The 17,335-nt window shown below is 39.7% G+C and overlaps 2 long non-coding RNA genes across 10 annotated transcripts in view; one reads left to right on the top strand and one right to left on the bottom strand.

Annotated features, from left to right (window-relative positions):
* Positions 1-17,335, top strand: part of LOC310828089 — a 249,367-nt gene that overhangs the window by 11,279 nt on the left and 220,753 nt on the right. The gene's annotated exons all lie outside the window — the stretch shown is intronic.
* Positions 121-9,111, bottom strand: LOC310828111. 2 transcript variants are annotated; one of them, XR_014556682.1, is made up of 4 exons: positions 9,021-9,111; positions 5,791-6,174; positions 2,510-3,153; positions 121-2,098 (listed from the first exon to the last, which is right to left on the bottom strand). It is a non-coding gene; the product is annotated as an uncharacterized lncRNA (long non-coding RNA). The 2 variants fall into 2 exon arrangements; XR_014556681.1 differs by having other exon boundaries at positions 121-3,153.

Below are 17,335 nucleotides of genomic sequence, written 5' to 3'. Positions count from 1 at the left end.
GTGAAGATAGGTGTTATAGGTTATTTGCCCCTGCACGGTGCAATCCTAAGCATATTTATTCAGACATAGGTCCCATCAAACTCAATGGGCCTTACTATCTATGAGTGTGTTTATTATTGATTTATTTCTCATGGGCCATTTTCTGCATTCCTGCTCTATACAAACTCCTTAGGATTTTAAAATGTAAAGAAGTGAAGGTAAATGAGACAACAAACTCATTTGCAGGGTTTAGCACGATTTCTTCCAGTTTGTTCTGGGAGATTACTTCCATCCCACTTAAGATGCTAAGGTAAGAATTCACCAAATTAATCTCTCGTTCCTTGATATCCAAAAACCCTGCTCCAAGTGTCATCTATCTGAGAACCAAAATTGGTTTCGATTTAGAGCAGGGCCTTCGCAGCAGTGGCTCTTAAAGCTGTAAACTGCATTCCCTTCAGAGGTTTGCTTATGTTCATCTTTCTTCTCTTTAAAACATAAAATAGACAGATAAAATGGTTTCTTACTCCTTCAGGACTTTGAGAGTTGGAATGAAATGGAAATATGTTTTTGATTTGTTCCCACTTGAGACTGGCCCTGCGTTCTACTTTACAAAGCCCAGTCCTCTATTTGAAGGGCTATCTGTTTGAAGAACACTCTAGTCCCAAGTCCAGCAGAATGAGTACAGCACAGGTTAGACACCCCCACTATGGTGAGGGGTATGGTATTTATATTTAAACTACAACATTTATGTCTAAATTTGCATCTATATACCGGTAAATTAACACATGCAGGTTTTATGTAAAGCTGTTTCCTGCTTTTCTTGGTAATGCGTTTCTTTCTCTTGGGTTGAATCATAATTGGCTACCTGATTGGAATTTGTTTCATTATTTTGCTTATTCATTTTGAAATTTTTGTTTTAGTATCTGTGAAGAGTCTTGGGGACACTTTTTTCTTCAAAGGTAGCATAAACAAGTAGGGAAAAAATTAGTAATTCTGAGGGCGCAAAGCCTTTATTACCTTGCCTCTGTCCTGAAACACCATGGCTTTCTTCCACTCTTCCACTCCTCTTGTTTCTTCATGTCTTTCTATTTAAAATACTTTTATTTTCTACTGCCCAGGCCACCTACCTTGGTTAACGTGGCAGCTTTCTTTCAGATACTTTCTGGCTTCATTAGAGCCAATGCAGAGTTTTTCTAGCTTCCTGACCCCATGAGATAGATGACTGCTAAACCACACAGGATTCATACTGCATGCTTTCCCTGGGATCAGGAGGTCATAAATAAAATTCACATACTGTATTGCTTTTAAATGTATTGTGTTTTGAACTGCTGCCTTTCTTCCTTTTTGCTGCACTCTGCCAGGATTGTAAAAGGCCTGTGAGCCAATAAAATCCTGATTAGGCTGGATAGTCAGTGTGTTTATTTCACTGTAAACTTTTCAACATCCCTAAAGCAATCGCCGCTAGTGCTTTGAGGATCTGCAGTAAACACTGAAAATGCATGAAGGAGGGAACACACACACACACACACACACACACACACACACACACAGAAAAACACACTTTCATTTCAGGGACAAGCTAGACAATGCATTATCATATTTGCATACCTTTAAGCTGGTCAAAAACTTATAGCAAAACTAAAGGGAAGAAAAGGAGGACTGTGAGCTGAGAGTGGGGCATAGTTTGAAAATCTGCTCAGCACTTTAATTCCCCCCAGCACATCCAGAATGCTTATAAAAGCCTTTGTCCCGAGTTCTAATTACCTTATGTGAGAATCCTATTCATGTTTTCTGCCTCTAATTCCCACCAAAAGGAGGAGATGCAAATGAGAGTACAGCTATTCAAAATGTGTGGAGATACACATATGATATAGTGAAAAATGGCCGCTTACCTCTCTCCATGGTGAGTGGTAGTTGCAGCCCACCACAGCGCCTCCTCTCCCCGCAGAGCCTCGCCATTTTACAAGTGGCCATTGCCGCTCCTCCCTGGCTGCCACAGAGGTGCATGGGCCTCCACCAAGCCCACCATTCAAACTGGCCTTTCTGTGGCGGTCTGGAGGGTGGGGTTTTGGGAGCAGACCTTAGGGATGCAGTCTTCCCTCAGGTCCATTCCTAGGCACTGCTGTTGTTCTTTTAACACCCTTTTTCTTTCCAGCTCAGCGGGCTTTGCTATGGTCTTTGGATGGTTGCTATATTCGGAGCCAGGAAGGAATTTTCCTTGTGCTGCAGGTTTTGTCTTCACTGTAGCACTACTTTTGGCGGGTTAGGCCTTGGGCGGAATCCTTAGTCTATCTCCTAATCTTTGGGGGTGAAGAGGTGACTCGTCCCCCTTCCAGCGGTGGCATTTATAGGGTACCCCGTTAGAGGGGTCTTGAAGTCTCTGTTCATAGAGCAAGAAGCAGGTCATAGAGCTTCCCCAGTGCTTAGGGTTGGGCCATCCATGTAAACCTGCGTTTTGTGATGGCCCCTTCTTCCCCCAAGCAGACCCTGTCATGCTTCAGACCCTCCACTAGGAGGCTGAGAGGGATACATGCCCAGTGCCTATGCCAAAGATTTACCTATTTCTGAAATCAATAAAGTTGTGGCCTTTTAATCCCTGACCATTGTGGTGTCCATTTATTCATATAACCTAGATGGCCAGGCGTTGCAGGGACAGGGACTCCATGGCTGCTCACACAATGCAAAGCAAAGGGAATATGTATTTAAATGAGATCACTTGCATTGGAGACAACAGACTTCACAACTCCCTATCATTTTTTAAAAAATATAAATAGGGGAGAGGATGATTGAAAGAGAGAGATTTCTCCGTCCAAAAAACTCCACACACCTGATGAAATAACTATTTTATGGTATGCATTTGATTTCTTCAAAGAAACTTTCTCGCAAGTGGGCATACTGTTAGGATTTCATATAGCAGATACCTCTCCGTATTTTTCTTTTCTTTCCAAAGGCTAAGATGTGTTTCTAAAGGAACACAATCAAGTTGCCAGTTTAAAATTCAGTATGGCATTCAGAGAGTCTGGTCTCTGGTCCTGACCTCCTGTCATTTTCATCTGTAACATGAAGGTGGCACCATGATAAAGGAGCGGCTAAGAGACAAGATAGGGAGATTAAATTGAAGGATCCAGAGAGTTGTAGCAGTGTGCAGCATATAAGCAGGTATGCATAACAGATCTAAAGGATAAAGACATAAGATAACAAATAGTAGGTGATATGGTGCTGAACTGGGGCAGGAGGAGAGAAAGGAGTTTAAACTTATTGCAAATAAAATGGCAGGATTCGTGGGAGGGATTAGGGTGAAATGATGACAGCGGCATGGTTGGTTGGTGACTGCGGATTCAATTACCATATCAAACATAGTCTCTCCAGATGCTTAGAAAGTTGGGGCAATCTTAATCTCTTTTAGTATTTTAACTTTTGTATGTTTTAAAGTAGGGTTGTAATTTTTTTCTTGATTTTCCTTGTATCTTTTGTAAATTGCTTTGAGGTTGTTGTTTTACAGCCAAGCAGTGTATACCATAAATTTTATGAAATAAATCAATAAAACACAATTCTATGAATTGTGTTTATTAGGCTAACACTGTCTATTCTAGCTTTGCCCAGCTTGGTTCCCTTCAGATGTTTTGGGCTATAATTCCCATAAACTGCAGTGTTTGCAAGCATACTGTCGGAGCCTGATGGAGTTGCATCTAAAACAATATGGAGGATGGAAGGCTGGTCTAATCAGTCTGCAACCATTCAAGCATAGGCAGCATATGCAAATCTGCTTGTCACTGAAGAAGGGCAAATAATTGCTTCCTTCACTTTGGATAAAAATGCAGTCTTGATTGCTACACCTCTTAAAATTTGGATGTGATTGGGAACACATGAACAACCCTTAGCCAAGACCACATAGTGTGTAGTGTGTTATCTGTATTTTGAAAGCTGAATTTTGCAAGAATTCTGGAATTAAAAGTAATCCTCTACGCAATATCCATAGTGATGTAATCTATTGCCATTTCCTGTTTATATAACTGGTACATCATGATGTGTTAATCAAAATACATGGCTCCTGCTGATTAGCTGTGCAACTAATGAATTGTGCAGTAATAGAACTAGTAAAAAAATGGTCATACAGTTTTAAAAGGATTTCCTTTTGAGGCTTGCCTTCATATTTTACAGGATTTTGAGTCCCCCACCCTTATAATTACACAAATTGGGCAGAGAACTGCAGTTTGAACATCATAATATTATTCACTGCAGATACCAAGTATCTTTTCCACCTCCAATTCTGTGTAAACAATAGTTTTGGCACGTGATTTTGTGGGGCCAGATAAGTTGTTATGGTTTCTAATCTTTGGATGTTCTGAGTGTGTTTTGACTGTCACATCTGGAGAAGAATGAAAAGACTTGGGAATACAAAGTGAGTCTGCTTGGCTTCAAATGATGACCCAGAAGTGTTAAGGCAGCAGCAAACCAGCATGGGTATGCAGTGGCATAGCGTGGGTTGTCAGCACCCGGGGCAAGGCAAGTAATTTGCGCCCCCTAACCCTGAGTGAGCCAGGTAGGGTCAGAGAGCTGCGAGTGCGAGCGCCCCCCCCCCCGATTTGCGCCCAGTGCGGCCGGCTCCCCCTGCACCCCCCACGCTATGCCACTGTGGGTATGGAAGGTAGATACATGGGGGATTTTTTTGTTTATTGGGTTGCAGGCTTAATAAAGGACTTACTTTTGGAATAAGCACTTATATAGTAGGATTCTGAAGAAACTTCCAGACCATTGCTATAGAGTGGGTGGAATTCACTTGCATATCAGCAAAGTGGATTTGACTTTGGCACACAAAAAAGACATGGACTTTTTGCAGTAAGGAAAGTGATGGGGAAATGCATTGTAAAGGGATAACAAGTGATTGTCACAACATTGTATAACCTCCCAGAAAACACAAACAAATGCTCAGTATTTGGCAATCTTGTATAGCCTCCTTGTAAACGGTGTTGCAGAAAATTAGGATGAATACTCAGTAAACATAATCTTGAAGCAACCTTTGTTTCACTGAGTTAAACTGAGTTATATTTTAGATTAGTTTACAGAAAACATTTCTCATATCGCACATCATTTAATGCATGAAGATACAATATAAAGAAAAAAGCTTTTAAAGCAAAAATTGGAGATTAATTGAAAGTTGTCAAGTATTGAAATTGACCCAAAAGTTTGACAATAATATAAAACATCCAAAAGGACCAAGGAAGAATGCAAGAAAATGTGGAACCACTAGGTAACAATATCAATAAACTTTGTTGAGTCTATGAAATACTAAGTGATGAAAACTGTGTTAGATTTGTAGCTAAGAACTTTAACTAGAATATAATTTGACCAGTGTTAAGCATATTTAAGTTCCATTGATTTATGTGGGAAACTGAAGCACAGGCTAACTTCCTCTAAAAGAAATTGAATGGGATTTGGGAATCCTGCCTTTAAAAAAAAGAAAGAAATGGGGGTGAGGCATTTCTGTAAACGAATTATTCTTTCTCCTAAAGTTTCAAAGATGAGTGAGGTGGTGGTAAAGAAGATAGAATTATTGTTTAAGATATAAGCCTGTAAATAGGCTATTATAAACTGGAGTGTTCTGACATGTTAGCAGCAGCTTGGCATTTCCATACAACTGGAAGAAGGTGATTATTTTAAAATGACAGATACAAATATAGTGTTTTAAGCTTTATAACTACATTACTTATTATAGGATTTTAAAAAGGCAAACTACTAAAAACACACAGAAGCAACAAAACACACGGTAGAAAACCAGTGGTATAAAAATGCTGGCTTTTACAGACTTACCCTTGGAATTTCATTTGGGTGGGAAAACATTTTTCCCAGGCCAGGGAATTTCTTTCTCAAATGCAGCATTGGTTTCCTCAAAACTTGCTGTAGAAAGCAGTTGCAGGGTTCTTAAAATATGTTCATTCTTTTTTAAACAACAACTTTGAATTTATTTTTGCACACACCTACAAAAATCAACACAATATAAATGTTGGCATTGGGTTGGATCCAGAGAAACTTTCTACAATGGAATATCTTCCATTGGAGGAAAGGATGTCATCTCCTTGGGATGACTGCTGCCTCCACTGGAAAAAAGACCCTCAGATTGGAAAAGCTTCTCTGGATCAAGTCGTTAACATGAAAGTTACAACTCGCACTTAAAATACACTTCTTCCTTGACGCCTGTATAACAAAAAACCCCAGTGTCATAAACAAAAGCTAAATGTTCTGTTGTATTTATGCCATTGCTTTTTTTTTTGTCCAAAGGCTCCCAAAAATATTAGTACAAATGAATATACAATAAAAGTTCAATCAGTACAATCAATCAAAATGACATAAAATAAAAAAATCAACAAATAATCACCAATTGCACTGGATATGCTTTCACCATAGGCACAGTATTCCACCTGCTTCACAACCTGTACCCTCCCAGTGCTGCTCCAGTCTCTCACCTGGGAACAAGCTGTAATGCCCATGCCCACATCACACTCCAAAGGGTCACACCTCCTTTAGCGTCACCTGTATTGGGGCTGGCTTGCTGGTAGTGACCCAATGTCATTCTGCATAAATAGGCGTCATTCCTGGAAACCAGCTATAGCCATGGCAAGTTCTTGTGCTTCATAGATAGGTCTAGTTGACCAAACCTTTTGGCTCCTCCAGTAGGCTGCTGTACTGCAGCTGCAGCAGAAAAGGACTGGGGAGGCTAAACTGAATGCCCATCTCCCAGCCAACAGTAGTCCTGTTACTGCTTCCTGCCTCCTGGGCTTGTAAAACAGTGAGCTGTGAAAAGACCACTCCCCCCCCACTCTAAGAAAACAGCATGTCTCTTGTATTAGTGAAACTGGTAGCTAAGAGCATGAGACTCTTAATCCCAGGGTTGTGGGTTTGAGCCCCACGTTGGGTGAAAGTTTCCTGCATTGCAGGGAGTTGGATGAGATGATCCTTGTGTCCCCTTTCATCCCTACAATTCTATAGTTCTATGACCAAAAGAAAAAAGTCTGTGGAGGATAAGAGCTTTTGCTGGTGGCATATTAGTTGCCAGATGGAACATAGTGGATCCTCCTCCATTCAGTGTACAGGTAGGAGTTTATTATCCATGTCGCTGGGGAATCTGGTCAGTTCTTCAGTACAAATACCTGTTGAACTGTATCTGAAGAAGTGTGCATGCACATGAAAGCTCATACCAAGAACTAACTTAGTTGGTCTTTAAGATGCTACTGGAAGGAATTTAATTTTTTTTGTTTTGACTATGGCAGACCAACACGGCTACCTATCTGTAACTGTTGAACTGTGTTAAGCTCAGAATATCCTTCTGCAGGGGAGTGGAATGTGCACCATATAACATTTCCACCCTGTAGATCTTTTGCACTGATTTCTTGTTAATTTGGAATATAAATACACATAGGAGAGGTGTGCCCCCCCCCACAAAAAGCATGTTCTGTACTATGCACAATACATGGCAATAGAAGAGAACTTGAGGGTGGAGAGAGTGTTAAACTTGAATGAGCTTTGGGAATCCTTAACATTTTACAGGGGAAAGTATTTGAACATACTTTTGACAGTGTCTTAATGTGCTTCTTTCATTGGCAAGGAACCACATTTTACAATGAGGGGAGGGATTATTTAATTACAGGTTGAGACCAAAAAAGAGAGGAGGTGTTGATGACTGTTTAATCTCCTTATGTTATTATATAACAAGCGGTCTTGAGAGAATACCCAACATGTTGAATTGATTCTCTCGTGCTATGCTAGCTATTTGTGTATACATAATGACAACAAGCACAATGGTGACTCTGTTATTTGGACTTCTGCCAGCTCACTGCCACTTCCTTCACTTTGAGCTTGAGCTTGGAGGGAACCAATGATCTTACTTCATTGGCTGTAGAGGAACTGGTGTGGACATGAGAAGAACTGACATGGACCTATTCCAGATGGTTGAGAATTCCTGGTGGGATTCAATTGCATACCTGCAAAAGCAGGTTGTGCCATTTGAGTTTATTCAGTGCTCCCCCCCATGTAATTTTTGCAATTTAAAAATTGACAGAGAAATGCCAAGGAAAGTATGGAATAGCAATTGCTATTAGACACAAAGTTGTCTAATGTTTTACACTGGACCCACTGGGGAGGAAGGGCAGGATAGACGACAAACAAACAAACAGACAGACAGACAGACAGACAGACAGAAAGATAGATAACAACATCCCTGCAAAAAATAATAATCAGAAAAAACTCTCAAAAATAGGGACATCTGAACTCCCCACATACTGTGTAAACAAATCAAGATGAATGCGTATTTAAACAGGTTATCTGGAAGCAACCATGTATCCTTTCCTTTTCTCTTTAAGAAGGTTTGGCATGAAAGAGGACAAGCGTCTAAATGGCAGGGCTAGTCTCTCCTCATTCACATTCATTTAACCCCTCCACAGTGTCTGAAACTGCTCTAAACCATGTCAGGGTGGACATCACAACTCCAGATGTTTAATTTCCTTGGAAGTCTCTTGGGAACTTGTCAAAGACTTTCTGCAAGGCAAATACTTTCTGCATTATTTGCTTTCCTTCTTCCCTTACTTCTTTCCCCCTTCAGGCCAAGTCCTTAAGTCTTCTTATAGGGTTAGAGGAAAGCAACAGACTGAAGCTTACACCAGCAAGCACTGCACTTTAATTCTGCGTACTTATGGTAGCACCTGTATTTATTATCAAACAGCATTAACAGCAGAGGGTTTCTTGTCATGTAGACAGAAAAGAAATTGTTTTCTTTGGGAAAAGGAAAGCCAAGGCAAATATGAATTACTTTATTGGAATGCAAGATGGACAGGAAATAAAATCAAAGGTCAACAGTAATTGTGGCTTTGTCTAGTAAAGTGATATCTTTACTGCACATTAATTTTCTTCCTGCCATTCCTTTGTCTCTCATTTTTGGCAGCTGGGCTCAGAGGCCCAAAATGGGAAAAAGATAATGGGTTATGATCAATGCTCGTAGACCAGACAGCTAATCTGAACTTAACCAAAAAGTCAATATTTAGCTCTACCTTATCAGCGAAGAAATGTCAAGCATAGAGGTAGACATGAACAAATTTCCAACCGATTTCTTTCTTGCGTGCTTCTGCGGTCAAAGCTGCATGGAAGAGTTTCAGCATCAGATAAGACAAAACTGCCTTTGAAGGAAAAAGAAATGTAACAAACAGCCAACTTGCAAATGCAAGAGACTGTCGTTTATGAGGCAAAACCAACGCCAACAATTCATTCTAATCTCTCCTCACACATTCTATTGGTTACCTCCCAGTCCCTGTGATGCTAGCAGCTGATAGTTACATGCTGCAGGCCAGCCTTTAGCAGATAAGGGGAACTGTTTTCTTCCTGTGAAGCCCTCATTTATTGTGGCTGAAAAACAATAGGCACCAATGGTTTGCATTCCAAAGTTGAGAAGCTATAGTAGAGCATAGTATGGTTCTTTGTAAATGGGCAATTATAATTAAAACTTCGGCCTTGAAATGCATGGTTCATTTATGAAACTCCCAATGGTCATTCCTCTCCAGGACTGGATTCATCGCTACCAAAAACAACAATAACAACAACTACAAGGTATATAAATGCCTTTGCAATGGCATAATTGCCTGAAAGTTTTCTAATATGATGTTTCTGGTTTTCCTTGACATTCTCTGCTGTGCAGAACATAGCAATACTTCTGTTATCACAGCAAGGCAGAAGCAGTGGGCAAGTTCATTCAGATTCAGGAAAACTGAATATGTTATATATTTATTTGAAAAATATTTAACCACCCTCTATCCCCTTCACCCACAAATTCCAAAATGGTGTGCAAATACAATAAAAAAAAACTATGACCTTCATAATGAATAACAAATTGAGAGGCAAAAACTATTGATGAAAAAACTGCAAAGCAGGGCTAAAATTTAATTATCTGGACAAATAAGAATGCCTTAGCCTGGTGCAGCAGTGAGCATGAAGCCTATTTGGGGACAGCATCCCAAAGTTGGCATGTTGATAATACAGTACTAACATTTTAGCTAGGCAAGAGGCATAATACAGTAGTCTCTGAATTGGTTATACAGGGAAGGAAGAAAATGATACACTGTAGGCAGCTGCATCACGTGAGGCTAAGTTTATTGTGGTTTGGGTCACTTCCATGAAGTCTTTTGGCTTAGGCCTGGTCTGCACAAATTCTGGTTCCTCGATCATACCACTTCAGTCAGCAGGCAGGGTGAGGGTGCATGTTGGAATTTTGCTCCACAAATTAAAAAAATAATTTCTGTGTGGGAACAACTTCATGCTGTGTACTGGCACCTATTTTTTTCGTTTTCGTTTTCTTTTTTTGGTTAAAAAGTGTGACACTGTAAGAACTTTATGGTGAGTACCGGCGCCTACTTTTCTAGAAAAATAAGCATGGCATATGGTACAAAATAAACACTGTACCCATGAAATAGATATTAAAACCAATACTGTTGAAAGGAATCATATCATTTAACATACTCTTAAAAATTTCACAAACCTAAACAATGCTGATGATTATAATACGAAGACTTATTTGCTGCGTCTATTTTTGCTCTGCACTGGTTATGTTGAGAATGAATGGTTGTTCCTCAACTTATAGTAAGCAAAAATATTTATGAGTGACAAAGTGAACAATGCAACCTGCAGATTAGTGTGAAATTGTAGTGTTATCTCATTGGGCTTATCATTAGTCACAGCAGAAGATAAAGGGCTATCAATCAATCTGTACTTACACTGAAAAGCTTTACTGCTATAAGTTTCAGATTTCAAGCTCACAGCATGGATTGTACATGTTTTACATGTAGAATGAAAGCCAGTTATGAACTATATGGGGGATGTGAAATCTGAATATGTGCCCTTTATTTATGTTTACCCATTCTTAACTCATTGTTTTTGAATATGGAGAAAGTTGGCCCAATCTGAAATGTTGTTTTGCTTGCCCTGTTTCTCAGTTTGCAGACATGGTTCATGCCCATTTCTCTGATCTTATGTGCTCAACTTTTCTTGCTAGTCTCACTTCTAGTGCCATACTCAGCTCAACTCTTCATATATTAACAATAGCCCTACATATGACACTTTGTAGCAGAAAGTAAACATTATAACTGCAGTTACGTATTGGAACCTAAATCTTTAGAAATGATTTCCGAAAGCCACGTAGGACCTACAAACTGAGCTGCATGCTATCTTGCTTTAAGGAGGAGTATAAAATTTACTGACTAATCCCAAGTATGTTAATTCAGACACAAAACCTACGTAGTTCAATGTGGCTTCCTAACAAGGGTGTTCAGGACTGTAGCTTATTTGCACAAGATGCATATTCAGAATCAGTGAATTCCACATCTACCATTTCACATCCTTGTGATTCCATCCATGGATGAAGTATGCTGTTCATTGACCTGGGGAAGGACTTTCTCATTGATGGCTCCGTGCTTCTGAAAAGCCCTACCCTCAAATGTGATTCACACAAACTCTGTGCACTTTTAGGCACCAGTTAAAAATGCTTTTGGCAGGGACAGGACATGGGGAGGTGAGGTTATGAGCTGAGGTTGATTTACTATTGGAAGAACAGCTGTTGGTAATGTCTACTGTGAATTTTAATGTTTAGGGTTTAAAATGTTGTTATTATTTAGTGATTCTTAAATAATTAATTCTAATCCACCTAAGATCATTAAGTGAGGAAAGACAGGATATAGATTTAACAACAACAGCAGCAGCAGCAACAACAACAACCCTATGGGGTTGACTATACTGCCCAGCTGATGTATTTATGGAAATAGTGACTGATGCAATGCTCATAATTACTGATGGAATGCACTATTTCTATTTTACATTAGATGAAAACCCTAATATATTTAGAGGGGGGGACCCTAAAGATAAAGAGAATATAGTACAGATGGAAAGCACTAACACACAGCTGAATCTGATATATACATTGGAAAGTTGTTTATCTGACTCTTCTCTATGGATTACAGTCAACTAACACTTTTTCAGAGCAAACACATTGAAATTAATGGAACTGTGTCAGTCTACTCTTGAGTAGGAGTTAGTTGAATACTACCCTAGGGATTTGGATATGTCTTAAGTTTATGTAACCAAATATTGCATGGTGATTTTTGAGATCAAGAAGCATGGTTTTGTCTACATTTGGATACAATTAGATGAAGCAAGATGATAGGCGGAACCTTTCAAAACTGCACCGATTTTTTGGTTTCTTAGAATTCCTGAGCAACGCTGGGTACAAGGTTGCTAGTACAGAAATAAATTGCAGTTAGTATTCTTATTTGGGTTTTTCCTGTATTAGACAGAGAGCAGGTTAAAAAAGGTTCCCTAGATCCAATGAGGTTTTGCCTTTCTTTTTTGACTCTCATCCCCCCACACCCATCTAATTAGTTTTATGAGAATTCATGCCAGCACCCCTTGCCCAATACCACAAACCTAACAAGTATCATTGTAGGAAAAAGGGAATGCAAAAGATGCAAGTATTGGCCTTGCCTTTATTTTAAAAGAAAAGCTGTCCAGGGGTACGCACATTTGCGCCAGCCTCCCATCCTACAGATGACCAAAGATAAGCTGGTTATTAGACTTGTTCATCCAAATTATATATATATTTGCATTGGCAGAGTGGTGGGTAAAAGAATATAAGGTTTTCTGTGACAATGTAAACCCCCAGTTGAGAGGAAATGCTGAATGAATGTAAACCATCTGTAAGCTACCCACAGCAGCTTGGCAATTTAGCACAATCACACTGCTCTGAGACTGCTACAGGGCAACATTCCCAACCGTCAAACACACACTGTCATTTTAAACTCGAGTTTCTATTGAAACCAGTGGCGTTCATCTCCCAGTCTCTCTCCCAATTGTGGAGCAACTGTTCCAGATGTAGGCTCTCCTGTTATTTGAGTAGATGTTCAATATCTTCATGCCCTATTGAATTTCTTTAATACTAGCATTTGGGGTGAAAAGTTTAAAAAAGTGATGCTTGATGCCTGAATGTGTGTGTGTGTGTGTGTGTGTGTGTGAGAGAGAGAGAGAGAGAGAGAGAGAGAAATGCTCATTTAGATTAACAAATTGTGAGCCAGTTTTCTGAATTGTTTGACATATACTTCTTATCTCGGCCATGAGTCATTGTGGTCTGTTGCTGTAATGTGTAATTTCAAATAACAAACATTTTGTTAATTAATGTGATTTTAATATGCGGTTTAAAAAACAAGCATATATTCCTTTCTCATGGGTTTTACTACGATCTAATCCAGGCTTCCTCAACCTTGGCCCTCCAGATGTTTTGGGACTACAATTCTCATCATCCCTGACCACTGGTCCTGCTAGCTAGGGATCATGTGAGTTGAAGGCCAAAAACATCTGGAGGGCTGAGGTTGAGGAAGCCTGATCTAATCTGTAAAGTGGTATTGAGGAACCCTAGGCCAAAGTACTATTTTGTTTTGACACCTAATCTTTTGCAGGAACCGTTGCATGGCTCTTTTGAAAACAGGCATAACAAACCACATGTCTGATACTGTGTTGTATAAACATTCTAAAACAGCAAATTATAATACAGAAATGTTCTTGGGTTTAGATATTGCTAATAACCCCTCCACCCATATATATTCCACTTTCTTATATATGACTTTAGGACAGTGCTTCTTATGATGTTTGTGGGATGAGGGCATGGATTCAGAGGAGATTGCTCTCAGAACCAGTCTCCACTATCTCTGAACCACGGGCACATGATGAACCTATTTTGCCCTCACTGCTCTAGTCCATGGAGTTTGCATTGCCAGATCCCAAGGGCTGCCACACCAGAGGACTTGAGCGGATGTTGGAGTCAATGCCTGTTAACTTATTCATTCTATACCGCTTTATATTAAGAATAAATCAGAGTGGTTTACAACACATTAAAACCTCAAATAAAGCGATCCAGCAAAACATTACTGAAAAAAGTCAAATATAAAGTATACAGTCAAATAAACAAAGGTAACAAGAAACTAAAATCTTATCTTAAATATTTCAAAATAAAACATTGCAAAAGTCAACTACAGAATGCACATTTAACTTAGCAAAGTTAACAAAAATTGTAAACCTAATTTTTTTTAAAGAAGTCAAAATAAAATGCACATTTAAAATATCATAATTAGCAAAATAATAAAATATGATCATAAGCCTAGAATGTAAGTGCTGCTGTTCTTTCCAGTCCTGCCATTGGTGCTTCATGGCAGGTGGTGGCTCCGGCTCAATGACCTGTGTCTACACTAATAGACAGCCAAGTTGGTCTCTGGCCTCATATGTAGCATCAGCTTTTGTAGCTGGAGTCAATCAAGGCTCTGCCCTCCCAGGCCAGGTGAAAAAATACCTGCAAGGCAGGGGGCAAATCTTCCAGGATTCACAGCCAAGATAGTCTAATGGAAGAAGCTTCTGTTATCGAACTTGTAATTAGCCACCCAACTGGAGCTCTGTTGAAGGCTCAGGGTGGAGTTGTCTGCTGCTGAAGCAACATTTGAGCCTTGCTCCTATAAGGCTGCAGCCTACATGCTCCATAGAGCTGTCCAGGGTGCTGTCTGTATCCTCAATTCTTACCCTGCCTGAACCTTGACTTGGCTTCACCTTGCCTTGCTTGAGCTTGCTTTGTTCTGCTGAAACAGGGACATAGCCCTATTTGCCTCACCTGACTATACTTCATCAGGGCTGAATCTTCAGCTATGAACATCCTGCTTGGGGAGTTCTTGCATTGCTGTTGCCATGGCTTGGAAAAGAACACTAGCTTTTTTATTTAAAGTCTTTTGCTCCATGAAATATCACTCTGCCTTTCGTTTCTTTTCCTTGCATATACCCCTGACATTTATTTTCCTTCCTCTCTCTGCAATGGATTCTTGTCTCCCTCCTACTCTTCAATCCTTGATCTTTCTGCCAAGTGAGGCAGCTGAGTCCAGCCCACCAGGTGGTTGCTGGCATCATTCAGCTACATTCTGTTCTACCTCCTGCTGTTCTTAGTCAGGATTGTGGAGGCATCCACAAATCCTGGCCCTCGAGGGTATTGGCTTAAGCCACTGCTGCTGCTGATTTTTGTCAGAGGCAAAGTCAGAGCTTGCTCTTCTGATTTAAGAAAAAAAATAATGTTCCAATGACAGTTGTAAAGGTCATTTTTATTTTTATTTTTTTGTCTTCTACAAATCTCTGAAACCATTCCATGAAGAATTTGGACTTATTTCATCCATACCTAATGGGAAACTACAAACTTAGTTTAGTATCATGGCAGCATACACACACCAAGTAAAAAAGTCCATTCTAATTAAATCCATATTTTAAAAGTGTTTATGTTTCCACTGGGTAAGATACTCACCCCCCCAATTGAAAGTACAGTGGTACCTCGGGTTACATACACTTCAGGTTACATACGCTTCAGGTTACACACTCCACTAACCCAGAAATAGTGCTTCAGGTTAAGAACTTTGCTTCAGAATAAGAACAGAAATCGGGCTCTGGCGGCTCAGCAGCAGCAGAAGGCCCCATTAGCTAAAGTGGTGCTTCAGGTTAAGAACAGTTTCAGGTTAAGAACAGACCTCCGGAATGAATTAAGTACTTAACCCGAGGTACCACTGTATTAGGAACATAGGAAGTTACCTTCTTCCATCTAGTTCAGTGCTGTCCACACAGAGCAGCAGCTCTCTATAGTTTTAGACATTGAACATTCTCACCCTACCTGGAAATTGAACCTAGGAACTCCTATGCTCAAAGCAGATACTGTACCACTGTTAAATCTCCCCCTGAATCCAATCATATTTGAGGAGGTGTGTAGCCATTAAAGAGGAAGATAGGCAGCAGACTGGCAAAGCTGTAAAGGCCACTTTTTGGAGGTAGCCAGTAAGAGATCCCTCTGAGCTATGACATGTTTACACTGCAGAACTAAAGCACATTTATTGGATGAGGTAGTGATTCACAAATCTCACACACACACACACACACACACACACACACACACACACACAGACCATCAATCATTTTTTGCACAGTGGAGGAATGATACTTTAGCATATATACAAAGCAGGGGTGGGAAACCTTTGACCTTCCAGATGTTGCTGAACTACAACTCCCAGAAGTCCCAACAAGCCTTGATTATAGCAGTTGTAGTTTAGCAATATCTGGAAGGTCAAAGTTTCTCCACACCTGATATATAGTAAAATGCTACCATATGTACATAGGCCTGATCTTACTCCCCTTTGTTGAGAGGGGAAGAGTCACACAAATTGCACATTAAGTCCTCATTTCATGTGTTGTTTTTGTGTGTGTGGTGAGGCAGAGACCAGACCTTTGGTTGGGTAGAGATATGAATCAGCCCTGTGTGATTTGCTCAGAGTAGTGAGCAGAGCTGGACAAATTCATTTCAAATAAGGGCAACATTACCACCACTATTAATTTATTAATGCCTTCCAAACCCACCACCTCAAGGCAATTTATGCATTTTGTTGACCTATGGCTTTTAAAGTTGCCTTCTGAATGTACTTCATAGTTTTAAAAATCAAGTTTAATTCTACATTGGTTCTGACAATTTCCTACTGAAACCAGACTTATGTGCACACCTTAAAATTCAGTTTGGAAAAGTATTTAGTTATAAGTGTAACTGTTCTGAAGTAGTATTTTCTTTTCTGCAACGGGGAGACACAACTCTGAAATGTTGAGGACTGAATTAGATGATATATGTGTCTGGCTTGTGATACACTCACTGTTTAATAAGCCCACCAAATACTAAATTTTTACTAGTGTGACATTATACATAAAGCCAAATTCATCATACAGTTTTAATGCTGACCTCCTACTGTGTTTTGCACAGAGAACTGAGCCAGGATGTTACTCTTGGCTTAGAGTTATGGCATGATACAGGAGACTGAATACTGAGGCTTGGGTTATGAATGCCTTGACACAAGACAGTCAGTCAATATTCTGACTGCAACCTGGAGATACTGCAGACTGCAATTTCTTAGCTCAAATCTTAGTTATTTTGCCAATCAATGTTAATAATAAATACTTTGCCAAAATGTCTTTCAGGTCTCTATGCAATCATTTGATTTTCATCTGTGCCTCATTTAAAGCTATTTTATTAGCACTGAGATTCTCTGCATATATAAGCCAACCTTGGCTCTAGGTTGGTCAAAGAGAATTTAATAAAATTCAGATGGTGTACAAACTATCAGAGGGATATAAAAATTCTTCAGACATGCAATAACAGCTTCTGTTCCTGGCACACTGTAATATCAGCAAACTCCAGTTCTGTTTTCTCTTTGACTGTAGATGGTTTGCTTCACAGCTACATTGAAATTGAACAGGAAATCAAAATATTGAAACC

Source organism: Podarcis gaigeae (genome assembly GCF_964106915.1).
Source record: "Podarcis gaigeae genome assembly, chromosome: 12".
NCBI classification, from domain to species: Eukaryota; Metazoa; Chordata; class Lepidosauria; order Squamata; family Lacertidae; genus Podarcis; species Podarcis gaigeae.
Note: the sequence above shows the minus strand (reverse complement) of the source record. Positions and strands in the feature narration are given on the sequence as shown.